This window comes from Eulemur rufifrons, chromosome 4 (assembly GCF_041146395.1).
Source record: "Eulemur rufifrons isolate Redbay chromosome 4, OSU_ERuf_1, whole genome shotgun sequence".
In the NCBI taxonomy this organism is placed as follows: Eukaryota; Metazoa; Chordata; class Mammalia; order Primates; family Lemuridae; genus Eulemur; species Eulemur rufifrons.
In genome coordinates, this window is record NC_090986.1 from 37329035 (window position 1) to 37350242 (window position 21208).

The 21208-nt window shown below is 38.3% G+C and overlaps 1 pseudogene; it reads right to left on the bottom strand.

Annotated features, from left to right (window-relative positions):
* Positions 1 to 15784: 15784 nt before the first annotated feature.
* Positions 15785 to 17635, bottom strand: LOC138382449 (PWWP domain-containing protein 2A pseudogene; annotated as a pseudogene).
* Positions 17636 to 21208: the final 3573 nt, after the last annotated feature.

Consider the following 21208-nt stretch of genomic DNA (forward strand, 5'->3'; position numbering starts at 1 on the left):
AGAAACCCACCTAACGAGCAAAGATGCATTTAGACTGAAAGTAAAAGGATGGAAATCGGTATTTCAAGCAAACGGTAACGAAAAGAAAGCTGGTGTGGCAATCTTAATTTCCAATAACTTAGCTTTCAAACCAACAAAAATAATAAAAGACAAAGATGGCTACTACATACTGGTCAAGGGCACAATTCAACAAGAAGCCATGACTATACTCAATATACATGCACCCAACCTAGGTGCACCAAGATTCATAAAGCAAACCCTACTAGATCTGAACCAGATGATAGATAATAATACTGTAATAGCTGGAGACTTTAACACCCCACTGACAGTACAGGACAGATCCTCTAAACAGAAAATAAACAAAGACATAATGGACCTAAATAGAATGCTAGAACAAATGGGCATGGCTGATATCTATAGGACATTCCACGCAAAGTCCACAGAATATACATTTTTCTCATCAGCTCATGGGACATTCTCTAAGATTGACCGTGTCCTAGGACATAAAGCATGTCTTAAAAAATTCAAAAAAATAGAAATTATACCATGCATCTTCTCAGATCACAGTGGAATAAAAGTAACAATGATCACAAACAGAAACCCTCACTCTTACTCAAAGTCATGGAAGCTAAATAACTTTCTCCTGAATAATTATTCTATAAAGGAAGAAATCAAGATGGAAATCAAAAGTTTCTTTGAATTAAATGACAATGGAGATACAACTTATCAAAATCTATGGGACGCAGCTAGAGCAGTCCTGAGAGGGAAATTCATATCCATAAATGCCTATATCCAAAAGACAGAAAACATGCAAATAGACAACCTAACGAATAGACTCAAAGAGCTGGAGAAAGAAGAACAGAACGACCCCAAACCCAGCAGAAGGCGAGAAATTACTAAGATCAAATCAGAATTAAATGAAAAGGACAACAAAGAAACTATAAGGGAAATTAATAAAACAAAAAGTTGGTTCTTTGAAAAGATAAACAAAATAGACACACCTCTGGCTAAACTAACCAAGAGCACAAAAGTAAAATCTCTAATAACCTCCATTAGGAACATGAAAGGAGAAATCACAACCGATGCTACAGAGATACAAGATATCATCTATGAATTCTACAAAAATCTTTATGCACACAAACTGGAGAATGCGGAGGAAATGGACAAATTTTTAGAAACACATAGTCTTCCCAGGCTCAACCAGGAAGAAATAGAGTACCTGAACAGACCAATATCAAGAACTGAAATCGAAACAGCAATAAAAAACCTTCCCAAAAAGAAAAGCCCTGGTCCAGATGGGTTCACACCTGAATTTTACCATACATACAAAGAAGAACTGGTGCCCATCCTACATAAACTATTCTCCAATATTGAGAAGGATGGAATTCTCCCCAACACGTTCTACCAAGCCAATATAACATTGATACCAAAACCAGGAAAGGACGCAACAAAAATAGAGAACTACAGACCAATTTCTCTCATGAATATAGATGCAAAAATTTTCAATAAAATACTAGCAAATCGAATCCAAGTACTTATCAAAAAAATAATCCACCACGACCAAGTGGGCTTCATCCCAGAGATGCAGGGGTGGTTCAACATACGTAAATCTATAAATGTAATTCACCACATAAATAGAAGCAAAACCAAAAACCATATGATACTCTCATTAGATGCAGAAAAAGCATTTGACAAAATTCAACACTCCTTTATGATAAAAACGCTTAACAAAATAGGCGTAGATGGAACCTACCTAAAAATGATACGAGCCATATATGACAGACCCACAGCCAACATCATTCTGAATGGGGAAAAATTGAAAGCACTCCCACTTAGAACTGGAACCAGACAGGGCTGCCCACTGTCCCCATTACTTTTCAACATAGTATTGGAAGTTCTTGCGAGAGCTATCAGGCAAGAGAGCAAAATCAAGGGAGTCCAAATAGGGAAGTAAGAGATCAAACTCTCACTTTTTGCTGACGATATGATGCTATATCTGGAAAACCCCCAGGATTCAACCATGAGACTCCTGGAATTGATTAACGAATATAGCAAAGTCTCTGGCTACAAAATTAATATACACAAATCAGAGGCATTTATATAAGGCAACAACAGTCAATCAGAAAACCAAATTAAAGACTCAATACCCTTCAAAATAGCAACAAAGAAAATAAAATATCTAGGTATATACCTAACTAAAGAGGTAAAGGACCTCTATAAGGAAAACTATGAAACACTGAGAAAAGAAATAGCAGAACTTGCAAATAGATGGAAAAATATACCATGCTCATGGATCGGAAGAATCAACATTGTTAAAATGTCTATACTACCCAAAGTGATCTACAGATTCAATGCAATCCCTATTAAATTACCAACATCATTCTTCACAGATGTAGAGAAAATAATTATACACTTTGTATGGAACCAGAGAAGACCCCGTATAGCAAAAGCAATTTTAAGCAACAAAAACAAAATGGGAGGTATTAATTTGCCAGACCTCAAACTATACTACAAGGCCGTGGTTCTTAAAACAGCCTGGTACTGGCACAAGTACAGGGACACAGACCAGTGGAACACAACAGAAAATCCAAATATAGAACCATCCTCATATAGTCACCTAATTTTTGACAAAGCAGGAAAGAATATACTCTGGGGACAAGAATCCCTATTCAACAAATGGTGCTGGGAGAATTGGTTAGCCACTTGTAGAAGACTGAAACAGGATCCACAGCTTTCACCTCTCACAAAAATCAAATCACGGTGGATAACAGACTTAAACCTTAGGCGTGATACAATCAGAATTCTAGAAGAAAATGTAGGAAAGACTCTTACAGACATTGGCCTAGGCAAAGAATTTATGAAGAAGACCCCCAAGGCAATCACAGCAGCAACAAAAATTAATGAATGGGACATGATTAAATTAAAAGTCTTCTGCACAGCCAAAGAAACAGTCCAGAGAATAAACAGACCACCTACAGAATGGGAAAAAATTTTTGCATACTACACATCAGATAAAGGACTGATAACAAGAATCTATTTAGAACTCAGGAAAATCAGCAAGAAAAAATCAAGTAACCCTATCAAAAAGTGGGCAAATGACATGAATAGAAACTTCTCGAAAGAAGATATAAGAATGGCTAACAAACATATGAAAAAATGCTCAACATCCCTAATCATCAGAGAAATGCAAATCAAAACCACAATGAGATATCACTTAACCCCAGTGAGAATGGCCTTTATCAAAAAAACCCAGAACAACACATGTTGGCGTGGGTGTGGAGAGACAGGAACACTCATACACTGCTGGTGGGACTGCAAACTAGTGCAACCCCTGTGGAAAGCATTATGGAGGTATCTTAAACAGATTCAAGCAGACCTGCCATTTGACCCAGCAATCCCATTACTGGGCATATACCCAAAGGAAAAAAGGTCATTCTTTAACAAAGACACATGTACCCGAATGTTTATAGCAGCACAATTCACAATAGCAAAGATGTGGAAGCAACCCAAATGCCCATCAATACATGATTGGATTAGTAAGCTGTGGTATATGTATACCATGGAATATTACTCAGCTATAAGGAATGATGAAGATACGACATCTCTATGGTTCTCCTGGAGAGAATTGGAACCCATTATATTAAGTGAAGTATCCCAAGATTGGAAAAACAAGCATCACATGTACTCACCAGAAAATTGGTTCCCCTGATCATCACCTAAATACACATCTGGGAACAACACCAATTGGATGTCAGACTGAGGTCGGGGGTGGGGGAGGGGATGGGGGTATGCCTACACAATGAGTGCATTGTGCACCGTTTGGGGAGTGGTAACACTTGAAGGCGCTGACTCGGGAAGGGGGGGTGGGGAAGGGAGGGATATATACCTACATGATGGGTGCAATGCGCACAACCTGGGGAACAGACACGTCTGGAGCTCTGGCTTGGGGGGAAGGGCGGAACAGGAGCAACGTATGTAACCTGAAATTCTGTATCCCCCATAACAAGATGAAATAAAAAAATAAAATAAAATAAAATAAAATAAGATAATAGGGGAAACAGTGTGCAAAGGAAGAGTATTATAAAACCTCAAATTACACAAAAATTCTTTAAAATGCTTTTATTTTACCTTTCAGGAGGAAATATGTCTAATCAGAAAAACAACAAATAGATTTATAATATTGTTATATAGTAAGAAACATTTATTCGGTTTTCATCCCCTGTTCTTAGCACAGAGCTCCTAAAACCTTTGGAATTTCCTTAGTGATGGGGGTGAGAGGAGTATCTTTTGTTATATATTAAGCCTCTTTCAACCATATCTGAGTTTATGCTAATGAAGTGACTCTTGAAAGATGAGTGCTGGTTTCTAGGGGGTTGGAACTTTCAGCACCATTCCCTAAACTCTGGGGAGGGGAGAAGGGCCGGGGATTGAGTCAATAACCAATGACCAATGATTTGACCAGTCATGCCCATATAATGGAACCTTCATAAAAATCCTAAGTAACAGGTTTGGGCAGTAAGTAATTAAGGGATTTATTGGGAATATAAATAATATGTGACTGTGGTTTACACATAGAGTTGATGGTGAAATTTGCTGTAGTCACAGGTTGGAGAGGAAACTAGGGAAGTTAAATGTTTGTTGAAAAAGAATCCTTGGGGTTAACTCAATACATCAAGATTTCACCAAACCATTTCCTTTGAGGTTCTTCTGGTCAGGAAAAAGGCCATAGTTTGTGCCCTTCCTCTTTACTTTTTCCTTTTTATTTCTAAGTTACCTTTGTGATTCTCTCTTGCACATTTATTCATTTGGTAAGGGGCTATGGCAACAAATAGATTCTCAGGCCCAATGGTCTTACCTTATCAAGGCTCAATATCATCTAAGTCTAGGAAACCATCTCTACAGGGATTGGGGATTCCCTACATAGAAATCCTCTGAGGCCATTAGAACTATTAACCCACAAGTTTCCTGGTTTAGACTTCATTATAAGGGAATCAGTGTGGTTCAGCCCCATCAGTCCTATAACAGCCTCTTTACCCAGATATTCTCAGCTATGGTATAGCCTCTTCTCTTGGTGCTGATAGATTTCCACTTTTCCTGGTTCCTTTCATTTTGTGTTTAGAATGAGAGAGCAGGGCACACCAGGGTGGGAAGCTATATCTTTAGAAGTGTGTGTTTGGAGGATCACTTTTGGAATTCTTTTTTTTTTTTTTTTTTGAGACAAAGTCTTATTCTGTTGCCCGGGCTAGAGTGCCGTGGCATCAGCCTAGCTCACCGCAACCTCAAACTCCTGGGCTCAAGCAATCCTCCTGCCTCAGCCTCTTGAAATCAGGTTCTGTACATTCCTTATCACTATAGGTCTTACAGTAAATAGTGCAATGTCTTTCACATTATATATGCTTAATAAATATTAATATACTGTGTAGTTAAGGCCAAACTGACTAAGCAAAGTGAAAATGTACATTTTGGTACTTGAAGATTTTAAGAAGGAATGATATTATAATTTTCAGTACTGGTTGAAGTAAATAGTATTTCACACAAGAGAATATGTCATGGGAGCAAATGCCCCTAACAAATCATGACCAGAGACTTTATAAATTCTCTTATTGTATTTACCACTTACACATGTATCATCTACTCCATTTAATTATTTTAACTTTCTCTATAGTAAAGAAAATTAATATTACTAATCCAATGTCAAAAGATAAATACTTTAGATTTTCCAGTTATTTGAGTATGTTTTCTCATCCGGTGCTTATGGGCTGCATTTTCCAAGGGACATTCTCAGAGAGGGGTATGATCCATAACTGTGGAACATGGCAGCAGGCCAAGGTGCACCAAAGGATTGGATATGGGTTCATGAGCCTTGGATTCTCAGCAACTGGAATAAACAATACAAATACTTAGCTTGACATGGCAGAACATAGTTCTTGGAAATATTTTTTTGTATGACTGGTTTCTTCGCATAAAAAGTCAATTATTCTGTCCCAGAACATTTAAATATTTTTTTCATAATCGATTATATATAATAAACTGGACACTTCATCACAATATGTATCACATGTATAGCCTCCAAGTTCACAATACAGATCATGTGCTTTTTAAATGTTGGAATTTATGTATATTTTTGTGGAAATAATTACAATTTGGCTACATTTTATCACATATGGTACACTTAAATAGTTACATAAAATTAGTCTCCTGTTTTATATTATACTCATATTACTTATTACACAAAATATGTTACACAGATCATACTTTGTTATGACCACAGAAAAACTATGCCTACTATGTTTACTGCTGTAACCCAGTAATTCCATGAGAGTTTCAGAGTTCCCCTGGGAATTCCTCATACTGACATGACATCCCAAACTGCCAGAATCTGCATTCTGCTATGTATGATTTTGCTAAAAAAATATGTTGAAATTCATGTAGCCAAGAAATTCTCCCTTTGGCTACTCATCTGAGGAGCCTCAGGAGATTAAGCACTTCTATTCTAGGACTGGAACTATTTACCCTTTGAAACAAATATAAGAAACTAAAATAAACTCAAGCTGTCTTTAAAACTATTACTTTGGGCTAGGCACTGTGGCTCATGCCTATAATCCCAGCACTTTAGGAGGCTAAGGCAAGAGGATACTTGAGGCCAAGAGTTCTAGACTGGACTGGGCAACATAGTGAAACCCCACTCCTACAAATAGTAAAAAAAAAAAAAAAAATTAGTTGGGCATGGTGGAGCACACCTATAGTCCTAGATACTCAGGAGGCTGAGGCAGGAGGATCACTTGAGCCTAAGAGTTTGAGACTGCAGTGAGCTATGATCGTGCTACTGTACTCTAGTTTGGGTGACAGAGTGAGACCCTGTCTCAAATAAATAAATGAATAAATAAATAAATAAAATAAAACAATTACTTTGAAATAAAATGTTACTCACATGAAAGACTTTCAGCCTATTTAACACTTATAACATGTTAAGAGGCATATTATTATCTATATAAATAAAGAACTGAAAGGTACCTTGAAAGACTCCTTCATGTTATGACAAATGCCTTTGAGCAGAATCCAACAAAAACCTCTTCTATTTGTAAGAATTGTCTTGAGAAAAACTATTCAAAACATTCGTCCTAAAGAAACTGGTCAGGTAATTGCTCGTGTGATCTAATCCATGGCTCTCAGTCTGCTTTTTAATACTTCTTTATGAAAATGAATGTGAATGATTACTAATCTCTCTCCACACAGTTTGAATTGACTGGAAGACTATTATTGAGTAACTTTTCAGCCTTTTGATTTTCCATGAATCATCTCAAATCCATTTCCTCAAAATCTATTTCCTCAAAATCCATCATCTGGGAAAATGGAATAGATATATTTTTTTCTCTATTCCTCCCACTATGTATAATACAACCAAAAACTCTGGCATTGCTATATAAAAACAAACAAATGAAGACTCTGATAAATGGAGAGAAGAAGGTAGAACAACTAGGGAACAACAGGAGCCAAGAGATGATATGAGGCAAGTTCCCTGTGTTTTCTATTTTCACTACATGTGTCCCAGACTTGGAACTGAGGAAGCTGGAAACCTAACAGATGAAGGTCCAAAAACATGTTCCAGCAAAAGCCTACTCTTTCTAATCATAAAGCCAGTATGGGCAGCCTAAACAATAACTGGTCTGCTTAAGCCAAACATCACAAGAAAAATGGTGGCCTAGTCCCTATCCTCACCAACAAAGGCAGAGAGGAGAACCTAGATATCCACCCCCATCTGGTGGTAACTAGGTATCCCTTCTTCTCTCTGCTAAGGTGATATCTGAAGCAGCTTAGTGGAGAGTCAGGACTCTCACCACCTCCTACAGCAAATGAGGTCACCCCCTCCATGGTGTCAGTAGAGGAAAGTGGAAGCAGTAAAAAGGCACTCCTACCCCTCCCAGAGAGGAAGGTAAAAGTGGAGGCCTCACAGTGAGTCAGAATTCCCAGCCCCGTCTAGCAGTAATGAGAAACCCTCTCACCGTGTATTATTAGGCTGAGAGGGGAACCTAGAATTCTACCCTCATTTGATAGTATAGAGACATCACTGATACTACCTCTCTTGCTGTCCCCTGCAAGAGTGGTGTCAAAGTTAAAACAAATGTATAAATAAGATCTAGAGTTATATAACATAATACCAGAAATTATCACGTTTTAATCAAAAGTCACTGATTATTTTAAGAACTAGGATATTCTCAAACTGAATGGGGAAAAAAAATCAGTGGAAGACAACACTCAGAAAGTAGAGATATTTGAATTAATTGATAAAGACTTTCTACCAACCATCATAAAACTCCTTTAATAAGCAATTACAAACATGCTTAAACCAATTTTTTTAAAATATGTAGTTTCAGCAAAGAAATAGAAACTATAAAGAGGACCAGATGGAAATTTAAGAATAGAAAAAATATAAGTACTGATATTAAAAAACAAAGAACTAAATTGATGGGCTCAACAACAAACTGGAGAGGGAAGATATAAGAATCAATGAACCTCAAAAGAGAAATTAGTAAACTTGAACATAGAAAATAGGCTAAAATATAAAATGAACAGAATCACACGGACTTGTGGGACAATAACAAAGATCTGACATTGTGTCTTAAGAGTTCCAGAAGAAAAGGATAAGAAGAGAGGGGCTGAAAAGGTACTCAAAGAAATATGTAAGAAATATTCCCAAATTTGGCAAAAGGAATAAACATATATATTCAAGAAGCTGAGTAAACCACAATAGAATAAACCCAAAGAAACCACACCAAAACACATCATATTCAACTGCTGAAAATAAAGATAAGAAAAAATCTTGAAGGCAATGAGAGAGAACCCATACCTTATCTCTAGGGGAAAAATACTTTGAATTACAGTGGATTTCTTATCAGAAATAACAGAGGCCAAAAGGAAGTGATATATTTTCCAAGAACTGAAAGAAATAAACTTTCAGCCCAGAATTCTCTAGCCAACAAAACATTTTTTAGGACTGGACAGAAAATTAAGATATTCTCAGATGAAAAAAACTGAGAGAAATTGATACCATCACTCCTACCCTGACATATCAGATCCTAATAATCTGACTCAGGTGTTCTCTCCAGCACCCCACTGTCCTCTTTACCCCAGACCCAAACAGAGTCCACATAAAGAAAGGAAAAATTATTTCCCCCTTCTCAGTGAGAAAGCACAAAAACTTTTAATATTTCATGTATCACTATAGAATTAGTTGTATATGTTTATGTTCAAATAAATAATGATATATTTTAAAAGTTGGTTTTATGACTCTCAGTTAATCCTTTTAGGATATTCACAAAATATAGTAGCAAATAACCCTTCCTGATATTGTCATAAATGGCTAACCAAATCAGATTAATCTGTTGAACTATCACAAATAGAAATTTTTTAATCTAGTCAATCTCATTTACAGCTTCTCTGTTTTAGAGTTTTTTCAAAATGTTAAGGGGGGTACAAGTGTTATTGTTTTGTGGATGAATTGTATAATGCTGAAGTCAGGGCTTTTAGTGTGCCCATCACCAGAGTAGCCTATGCTGTACCTAATAGGTACGTTTTTAACCTTCACCCTCCTCCCACCCTGCCCCCTTCTTAGTTTCCAATGTTCTTTACACCAATATAGGACCATGTATATCAGCGACATCCAACCTTTTTGGCACCAAGGACCAGTTTCATGGAAGACAATTTTTCCGTGGACCAGGTTTGGGCGAGAAGGGAGGCCGAGCTCAGGCAGTGATGTGAGTGATAGGGAGTGGCTGTAAATACAGATGACGCTCACTGGGCTGCTGTTCACCTCTTGCTGTGCGCTCAATTCCTAAATTTCATGGAAGACAATTCAGAGGGAGGGGGTGGGGGAGAGGGGAAGATTAGGTAGTAATTCATGACCCGGTACCAGGCCACAGCCAGGTAGTTGGGAATGACATAACATATCCATTGTGTAGCTCCCATATGTTAGTGAGAACATGTGGTGGTAGTTTTTCTATTCCTGAGATACTTCACTCAGGGTGACGTTCTCCAGTTCTTTCCAAGTTGCTGCAAAAGACATTATTTTATTCTTTTGATGGTTTAGTAGTACTCCATGGTATACATATATATGTGTACATATATATATACACACACACACACACACACACACATCACATTTTCTTTATCCATTTATCAATTGATTGGCCTGCAGATTGATTCCGTATCTTTGCAATTGTGAATGTGGTGTGATAAACATTTATGAGCAAGTGTCTTTTTGATATAATGACTTCTTTTCCTTTTGGCAGCTACCCAGTGCTGGGATTGCTAGATTGAATGGTAGATCTACTACTAGTTCTTTGAGAAATCTCCAGACTGTTTTCTACAGAGGTTTTTCTAATTTATAGTCCCATCAACCATGTATAACCATTCCTTTTTCATGTCATCCATGCCAGACTCTATTGTTTTTTGATCTTTTAATAATGGCCATTCTGATAGCGTTAAGATAGTATCTCACTGTGGCTTAATTTGCATTTCCCTGATGATTAGTGATGTTGAGCATTTTTCCATATGTTTATTGGCCATTTGCTTTTCTTCATTTGAAAAAACTGTTCATGATTTTGCCCACTTTTAATGGGGTTATTGGTTTTTATTTCTTGCTGATTTTAGTTGTTGCAGATTCTGGATATTGGTCCTTTGTTGAAAGTATAGCTTGCAAATATTTTCTCCATAGGTTATCTATTTACTCTATTGATTATTTCCCTTGCTGTGCAGAAACCTTTTATTTAACTAAGTCCCATTTATTTATTTTTGTTATTGCTATATTTGCCACTGGGACCTTAGTCATCAATTCTTTACTTATGCTAATGCCTAGAAGAATTTTTCCTATGTTTTCTTCTAGAATTTTTATAGTTTCAGATCTTACATTTAATTCTTTAATCCATCTTGAGTTAATTTGGGGGTATGGCGAGAGATAGGAATCCTGTTTCAATCTCCTGCATGTGGCTAGCCAATTTTCCCAGAACCATTTAATGAATAGGACATCCTTTCTCCAGTATATATTTTTGTGTGCTTTTTCAAAAATCAGTTGGTTGTACCTATATGGTTTTATTTGTGAGTTCTCTCTTCTGTTCCATTCATCTGTATCTCTACTTTTATACCAGAAACATGCTGTTTTGGTTACAATAGTAACCAAATACTTGTAGTATTATTTGAGGTCAGGTAATGTGATGCTTGCAGATAGGTTCTTTTTGTAAAAGATTGCTTTGGCTATTCAGGCTCTTTTATGATTCCATATGAAGTTTAGGGTTAATTTACCTAAATCTGTAAAAAATGAGTTTGTTATTTTGGTGGAAATTGGGTTGAATCAGTAAATCACTTTGATAGTATGGACATTTTAATAAGGGTACTTTTTCCAATCCATGATCATGGGATGCTTTTGCATTTGTTAGTGTCATCTATGATTTCTTTTCTCAGTGTTTTATAGTTCTCCTTAGAGAGATCTCTCACCTCCTTGGTAAGTATATTCCTAGGTATTTTATTTTCTTGCAGCTATTGTAAATGGTATTGAGTTCCTGATTTGTCTCTCAGCTTGACTGTTATTAGCATATAGAAATGCTAATGATTTGTGTACATTGATTTTGTAGCCTGAGACTTTGCTGAATTTATTTATCAATTCTAGGTATCTTTTGGTGGAGTCTTTAGGGTTTTCTAGATACAAGATCATATCACTGGCAAACAGGATAGTTTGACCTCCTCTTTTCCAATTTGGATGCTTTTTATTTGTTTCTCTTGCCCGATTCCTCTTGATAGGACTTCCAGTACTATGTTGAATAGAAGTGGTAACAATGGGCAACCTTGTCTTGTTCCAGTTCTTAGGGGGAATGCTTTGAACTTTTTCCCATGCAGTATGTTGTTCATGTGGGTTTGTCATAAATAGCTTTTATTATTTTGAGGTATATTCCTTCTATGCCTAATTTTTTTAGGGTTTTTATCATGAAGTGGTGATGGATTTTATTGAATGCTTTTTCTGCATCTATTGAAATGTATGGTCTTTGCTTTTACCTGTGTTTATGTGGTGAATCACATTTATTGATTTCATATGTTGAACTCTCCTTACATCCCTGAGATGAAACTGATTTGATCATGGTGAATTATCATTTTATGCTCCATTAAATTTCATTTGCTAGTATTTTGTTGAGGATTTTTGCATCTATGTTCAGAAGTCATATTGTTCCGCAGTTTGTCTTTCTTTTGTTTCCTTTCCTGGCTTTTGTATCAAGGTGATACTGAATGAGTTCACAGAATGAGTTAGAGAGCATTCCCTCCTTCTTGATGTTATGGAATAGTTTCAGCAGAATGAGTACCAGCTCTTCTTAGTAGGTCTGGTAGAATTTGGGCTGTCTGATCTGGGGTTGTTTTGTAGTTGTTGATGTTATTGGGAAAATTTCTATTACTGCTTTAATCTCTCTACTTGTTATTGGTCTGTTCAGGATTTCTATTTCTTCCTGATTCAGGCCTGGGAGTTGTGTATTTACAAAAATTTATCCATTTCCTGTAAGTTTTCTAGTTTTTGTGCCAAGAGGTTTTCATAGTAGTCCTGTATGATATTTGTATTTCTGTGGTATCAATTGCAATGTCTCCTTTGTTATTTCTTATTGAGCTTATTTGAGTACCTTTTTCTTATATTTCTGGTTAATCTTGCTAGTGGTCTACTGATTTTGTTTATCTTTTCAATGGGCCAACTTTTTGTTTAGTTGATCATTTGTATTTTTTATGGTTTCCATTTCATTTAGTTTTTCTCTGAGTTTGTTATCTCTTTTCTTCTGCTACCTTTGGGTTTGGTTTGCTCTTCTTTTTCTAGTTCATTGAGGTGTGACATGAGGTTGTTAATTTGTGACCTTTCTGTCTTTGATGTAAGCATTTAAGGCTATGAATTTTCCCTTTAGCACTGCTTTTTTTGCATCCCATAGATTTTGGAAGCTTGTGTGCTCTTTGTTATTCAGTTAATAAAATCTTTTGATTTCCATCTCAATTTTGTCATTGATTCAAGGATTGTTCAGCAGCCGGTTCTTTAATTTCCATGACTATGTAGATTTTAGAGTTCCTCTTGGAATTGATTTCTAGTTCTAGTTTTATCCCACTGTTGTCTAAGAAGACACATGATAGGGTTTTACTTTTCCTCAATTTGCTGAGACTTGTTTTGTGGCCTAAGATGTGATCTCTCTTGGAATAGGTCCCATGAGCTGATGAGAAGACTATATTCTATAGTTTTTGGGTAGAGTGCTCTGTAAATGTCTTTTAGGTCCATTTGTTCTAGAGTTCTGATTAAGTTCAATGTTACTTTCTGTATTTTCTGCCTTGATGCTTTGTCCACTTCTGCCAGTGAAGTGTTGAAATCCCTGGCTATTATGATGCTGTTGTTTATTTCTTTGCTTAGAATTTATTTTATGAATCTGGAAACTCCTGTGTTAGATGCATATATATTTGGGATTGTTATATCTTCTTATTGAATCACTCCCTTTACCGTTATACAATGACCATTTTTGTCTTTTTTTTTTTTTTTTTTTTACCATTGTTGATTTAAAGTCTATTTTATTTGATATGAGAATAGCTACGGCTGCTTGCTTTTGGTTTCCATTTGCACAGAATATATTTTTCCATTCCTTATTTTCAGTCTTTTAGAGTCTTTGTGAGTTAGATGGGTTTCTTGGGGAAAGCGTATGTGTGGGTTGTATTTGGCTGGGGGGTGGGTGAGTCCCTCTCCATGGAATTTTTGCTCTGCCCAGGCTTCCCTGTTGCAGTGGTGGTGATGGCTGGATTAGGCTATATAGACAATGTCCATGGGTGTGAGGGCTGTGGGCCTTTGCTCCACCCAGGTCCAGAGGCAGTCATGGCATGTGGTGGGTGATGGCTCCCAGTGAGCAGGTCTGTGGTGGTGAGTGGGGAGTGATGCCATGGCAGCCGGGTGGCATGTGGCACAGGCAGGGCTGCTAAAGCACACAAGGCCATCAAAATATGGCATGCAGGACCACTAGGGCATGCAGTGCTTGGGATAATGGAGGCTGGGTGGGTCATAGGACCATGGCTGGTGGCTGAACAGCTTGTTGGGCTACAGCGGCTGGGTGGCCCACAGCTGGCAGGGCCAGGGAATGCATGGTGTACTACTGGTGAGTGACAGTGGCTGTGGCTCTCCCTCCATTCAGGTCTGGCTGTGGCAGCTGCTATGGTGCTACACAGGTGGCAGCAGTGGTGCTATCATGATGGCAGTGAAAGATTCTTTGGGCCATGGGTACCTGCTCTCCTTGCATGCCTCAGTGGTGGGGAGAGGAGGAGAGCATCCAGCAATGCTGTGCATAAGAATGCCTATCCTCCCCAGTTCCTCCCCAGCCTGGCAGGGACAATCGGGAGGTGGTTATAGTAGGGTCAAGCCCTGTGTAGACTGGAAGCTCTTGGACTGAGAGCTCAGAATGGTTTCAGTTGCAGTGACCTGGGATTAGAAGCCAGAGGGTCCTGGCTGTTCCTGCTCTCCAGTACAGTTCCACTGCACAGTCTCTGAGCAGCTCCCTGATCAGTTTGGAGGCCTGCCATGGTGGGGAGGAGATCCCCTGACATCTCAGGTTATGGTGTCTGTAGAGGGAGTGTGGAGTCCTAGAGTTCTCTCCCTGACCTTTCCCCATGTGTGAGTGCTTTCCCTAGGTACCTTCCAATCTCGCTGAGCAAATCACCCTGTCTCCCTCTCCTTCACTTTAGACGTCTCCATTTGCTACTCTGATGATTCATGATGCTGTCTCTAAGAAAATCCATCCATAGGTGAACATCTTCCTGCAACTTTTCATCCTCTCCTTGAGAGGAATGAGTGCCGGATGCTTCTAGTCTGCCATATTGTTGTCTTTTTTTTTTTTTTATTTCAAACCATTATGTAATTATGTTTTCTCATTTTCTCACTTGCAAACAGATACCTTAAACAGAAATATTTTTAAAAATTATCAAATCAGGTACATCCAAAATGCAACAATTATGCCTATAACAATGAATTCACAAAGTATAATTTACTGGAACACATCCTGAGAATTTAGGAACAGGAAGTCAGGATAAATCCGACCAAATTTAGCAATCAACTATTTGCATATCCAAAACCAAAACTATCAAAATTTCCAAATGAGAAGCTTGAAAGTTTTGAACAAAAAAAGGCTAAGACTCAAAACTATCCAGTCTTGACAGTTTTAATCACAAGTACCAGGCTATCTCCCGAGTCTGTAACTGAATAGCAAGCATCTCAGTGTGTCAAACACCTAAGTATCAAACTTTTACACCATTATACATATAGAAAGCCTAAATGTTCATTAATTTAAAAATAAATACAAATTAAATATCCACACTATTCCCCTAGCTCACAAGCCCTTACTGTAATCCCAAATATGCAACACGTGTCACATAGTGACAGGCCATATGTTTACACACACACACATATACACTATTAGGTACAAATGGCAATTAATAGTTCAATAGTTCAATTTCAGTTGAGGCTATGGCTCCATGCATTGGGATGATTTTAGACTTCAAAAGGAAAAACACTGCTAAAAATCTCATTTTCTTAGAACAAAATTTAATTGCAAGTTCAGTTTAAGCTTCTCAGTCAAAAAATGGCTATAAAGTAAGTATTAAAAAACTGGCAACTGAGTGAAATTTGTCTCTCCAATTTGGGCAAGCTATTTCCACTAAATAAGTGGAAAATATTCCTAACTAGACTAGAAAATCTGTGGTGACATCCAATGGTTCTTGCCTACCTTATTGTCCATGCTCACATATCAACCTGTGTCAACAAAGCCTGTACTTTACTGGTCAGCTGCTTCCTAGCCTTAGCTGCCTCTGAGATCACCTCACAATATAGGCCCTTTCTCTTCTCACACAAATGTGACAGGAAGTTTTCTGAAAAGGGGGAGAGTTGCAAAAGAAGAAGGAAAAATGTTGGAAACCCAAACTATGAAATACAGGCCTAATGTAGGACTAAGAGGCTGTTATCTTTGTGGTTCACAGTTATAGTAAGAATATGGGCTGGCACCAAGGAAAGCCATATATCTTGGCCCAAACAATGTCCCCTACACATATGGTCCTGACATCTGGTGTGACATATTTGGGGATGATTTTGAAAAAGACTTTCATTTTCAAGGAATTACTGAATTTTTCTCTTCTTTTGAAGAGGAAGAAGAGGAGGAGGTAGAAGGCGCAAACATACTGCCTGGAGGAAAATTAAAGCTTTCAAAAGAGCTACACTCAGAGTTGGAAGATTTCAAATTTCTGCATTATCAACGCTACATACTGAAGCACTGGAAGAGTCAGCTTGCTTTTGATTTAGGGTCATGTGACCAGAGATATTACCTTTGCTGCCCTTTTTGCCCAATGTGTGTGGTTCATCCTGCTCACCAGGCACATGTGCTTCATTTGCATCCTGTACCTCACTGCTGGCCTCTTCCTGGCCTTTTGAGAGACTCTTGGTTTTCTGAAGTGGCCTCACCCGCTGAGTGGGTAAAGATGCAGTGAGAATGGGATAGGGTGCTATCTTGCCACTCCACATTTTCTCAAGTACTGTCTTCAAAGAAGAGTCATTTTCTTCATTCCTGTATCTTTGTGGTTTTAAATGAACCAGAGTGGAAGGGAACCTGAGCTAGGATTCTGATACCCACAGGGTGAAAATGGACCTTTGAATGTGCCTCCTTGGAAGTACAGGTATCACTTTGCTCCTTTTGTGTCTTTTCCTTGGCAATTTTTAACATTTTCTGAGCTTTCACATGATCCATGTTCTTCCTCTGGAGATTTTTTAGTACTTAACTAAGCTTTTGGTGTATTTGCCTGTAGAAACTTTTACTACTCTGCTTCTATTATGAGGAATATTTGAAATCTTAACCATAGCATTTCTTTTCTGGCTTTCATTTTGGTTTTTCCCATCCACTTTATGACCAGTTTTTCTGTATTTTGTTCACAGTAGTTACATTTTCGTGTCTCCAGTTTCCATCTTCATATTGAGAAGAGTCACTTCCACTACCTTTTCCAATTTCCTTTTCCTCACCAACAGCGTTGTTTTTACATTTATCGCACAGAACTTACCTAGGTTGTAGTTTAATAGCATTCATTATTGAAGTGGGTTCTTTGCTGGATATATTTTGTTTGGATCACTGATTTTCCGAGGACTTGGCTGAGGTATTGATTGGTGAGATGTATTTCTGATAAATGAGGGGGAGGATAAGGTGCTCCTCTTCATGAGAGAGAGGTGGTGGTTTGGAAGTCCACAGGCTTCTAGACAAGCTCCGCTCAGGGAGCGGGACAGAAGGGTCATCCTGGAGAACAGCACCCTTCACTTCGCGCTTGACTTCTGTCCCTTTTTGGAATGTTTCACTTCGCAGCTTCATGGCTGCCTGTTTATCCTCACATTCTCATTTGGGAAATACTATCACAGGGGTACCATGGACCCAAACTGCTTCACCGGACAGCTGTGTATTTTTTCCCACCAAAAGTAGGGCTATGGCACCAAACGGTACATAGTTTCTTTTGGACAGATCCATGAGGATCCCGGAGAAGTGAAGAGCTTCTGCCCGAGGCGGGACGACGCGACGAGCGCGTCCTCGGTGTCGTGGTCCAGCGAGACCCGCGCCTCCGAGCCCCGCCTCTGGGGCGACCGCCGTGGGGTCCCCCCGCTGCTGGCGGGGGACGGTGCTGGGGCTGTGGGCTGAGGCTGCGGCGGCTCCTCGCGCTCCTCGGTGGAGGAGAGGGTGAAGGTCGGGCGCTTTCCGAGGCGCTGCGGCTGCGGCTCCGCCACCCGGCCTGGCAGCGTCCCCTCAGCTGCCAACGGCGGCCCCGCCGCCTCCTCCGGCTGCGGGCGAGCTCCCCGGAGGGCTGCTGCAGGTCGGCCTCCAGTCACAGCGGACACTTCAGTGGTTGCGATGGGAGGGGGCTCGCTTATTTCCGGCTGGCTGCCGAGGGGGCGCTCTGTCGCCCGCTCCGCCTCCCTGGCGCCCCCTCGGTGAGGACGTGGCGCCTTTTCCTCTCGGGCGGCCTCGCCTCCTGCCCCGCGCCCCGTGACAGTCCTGCCACCTGCAGTGGACACAGCCTAGCCAGCCGTCCGCCTCAGAGCGTGCTGCCCCACAAATTGGGGTGGAACACCTGCTCTAAAAATTTAAAAGTTTGAATGAAAAAAAGAAAAAGAAAAAAAATTAAAAATGTTAGTATATTAAATTTTGGATTGTGGTAACGGACTTTATTTCTTCTATTTTTCTATATTTTTCCATTTTCTTTAGAACAAGCATTTGGATTCTGTAAAAGAAAAAAAACTGAACGTTGTAATATTTGGTAAACGTTATATGCCACCCATCCTCAGACTCAGATTCTAGTGTGGCTAATATGTGTAAGTAAATTTTTGGCAATGTACAATATGAGTTTGGGAAATCTGCCTACAACATGATAATCTACTTAGGGTGAACTCTTCTTCACGGAGACTAAATTCTTTATTCTTTAATTTGTTGTTTCAAAATCCTCTTCCATCTGTTATTCGTCTGCCATCCTGATACTTCCTGGGTAATTCTGTGAGCTTTGTCTGTTTTCTGTAGCATGATTCTAGTATTTTACCTATTGCCTCTCACACCTATGTGTGTGTGTGTGTGTGTGTGTGTGCTTGTGTTTTTGTGTATGTATTTGTATGTGCAAATGTGTACTTGTGTGGGTACATATGTTTGTATGCCTATGTATATGCATAAGGTTAGGTGTGTGTACTGGTTGTATGTTTTTGTGTTCATGTGTACATATTTGTTTTTACTTATCCGTCTAATGACCATTAAATTATTATCTTCCTATCTTCTTAGTTACCTACATCTTATCTACCTGTATAGTCCAAAGCAAGAATCCCTTCATACAGTTCAGAATATAGTATCACTTAACAAATTCAGATAGCCATGTAATCAAAACTGAGGTGGGGATAGGGGGAGGGGATGGCTGTATGCCTACATGATGAGTGCGTTGCGCACCGTCTGGGGAATGGACACGCCTGGAGCTTTGACTTGGGCGGATAGGCGGTACATGGGCAAGGTGTGTAACCTGAACTTTTGTACCCCCCATAATAAGCTGAAATAAAAAAAAATATGCCCAATACCTAAAACATGCTAGGAATTATGCAAGTTACTGTGATTACCAAGATTAAAATGTACAATTTCTACCCTTAAAAAAGTTTTAAAAAAAATTGGGCCAATAAACATACAACTAAAATTACATGTATCATAGCTATTTAACCAAAATTATACAATTCTGCCCAAATTTTCTCAACATTTCATTAAATAAAAATTTCTTAGTCCTGCACATCAGATTCTACTAATCTGACTCAGATGTTCTTTCCAATGTGCTACTGAGTCCCCCCACCCCTTCCTGACATCTAACTTGGGTTCTAGGGGGCCTGAATAATTCACTGTTTCATAAATATTTATTCCTTCTCAATTGCCTCAAAACATTGAACATGCTATTATTCTTTCTTAGTCTATCCCTTCTCTCGCTCCCAATTTCAATGTATCTAAATGTGAACCACTTTTCCAAATGAGCACAAATTCCACACAGTAATTTATACCTCCTTAATAACCTTTCTTTAAATTGTACTTCTCCTGTATAACAATCCCACAATCTGCATGAGTCAGTCAAGAATCTATAGAGTGTTGGTGATGTGCTAATCACTCTGTTACACACTAGCAATACAGCCATTAACAAAAGGGACACTGTTCCCAACCACACTGAGTTTAGAGACCAGCAATAAAGCTAGACATTTAACAAATTATTTAAAAAATAAGTATATGATGAACAGTTAATAAACTCTCTGAAAGAAGGTACAGAATATTATGGAAGCCTGCAGTAAGCATGTTTGTGCTCTTTACATGGAGGAACACTGCTAGATACAAATGCTTTGAGGGAAAAAAAAACATATCTGTGACACCTCCATGTCACTTCATATAAATAGGAGGCATTAAAATAATATTTACTAAATGAACAGATAATTTTAAAAATAGGTAAAGCTCAGTTCACTTTACAGTAATAAGTGGAAAGGCTGGTTATATGATGAGGTTGCTTTTCATTTTATTTTAAAAAATGATGTATCAAGCAAATAAGAATAAGATTCTAATAGAGATTTACCATATCTTCTTTATTTCAGTCACATTACCTTCCTAGTATATCATACAAATGATGTAAAAATCAAACTTTGATTTTTGAGGATAACCAAAATTGTTGTTCTGTGACTTGGGGAATAAATAGCTTATTCTAAAATAACCAAGATTCTTGGTGAATAAAAAAGCTTAGCAAGTACAGCTAAAGCATTAAAATTATTCTGGAAGTAGGCTGAGTCATACTAATTAAACAAACGTCACAACCTTACCAGTGTGTGGCCATCCACTAGGCCAGAAATCTCTCTGGATTCAATCTCAACCAAAAGAGCATACAAGCTACTTGGAGACATCATTGGACAACACCATTTCTGAAAACGTACTTCAATTTCAACTTGATTATATTGCATTTCATATTTTGTTTTGCTTTTAAGAAGAAAAAAATCCAGTCCAAGCATTCATTTTTTTCCTAAAAGATTTTGTACAATCCCTGTCTGAATTTAATAAAAGTGATTTATAATTTCTTTTATAAAGCAAGGCTCAAAGAATAATGACAATATCCTAGCAGATGGATAGAGCAATTTAATCACCAGACTAGTAATAATTCGATTTCCCAAATCCAATGATTCAAAATATGGATGTATTCATTGAGAAATTAGGTGTGAAGTGAAGAGAACTTGAAGCCTTAGAGAATAGCTACTTTCAAGGGTGAGTTATTATGTGGTTTCAAGCAAGTATGTGCTTAGACCCCTCCCCCACCTCTTCTTTGCATATTATTTCCATGTATTCTATCAAACCATTAAAACCCTGGATCTGGTCCCTATCCAAAAGATCTTATTACTTGCCCTCAAAGTCTTTTTTTTCCCCCAGTATTTTAAAATTATAGAAGAGAAGAGAAAAGAATTTTGGTGGGAACTCAAACATGACAGGAACTTTTGATTTTATGTTACTTATGTAAGGTACTTAAGTTCAAGAAATTTGTCTTTCTTTTCAGATTTAAGATTTTATGGTCTTGAAAAAAAATGATATAATTAAAGCATTCAATACTAAGAAATACAAAATATATAAGAAAATTTTACTACAAATTCTACTAC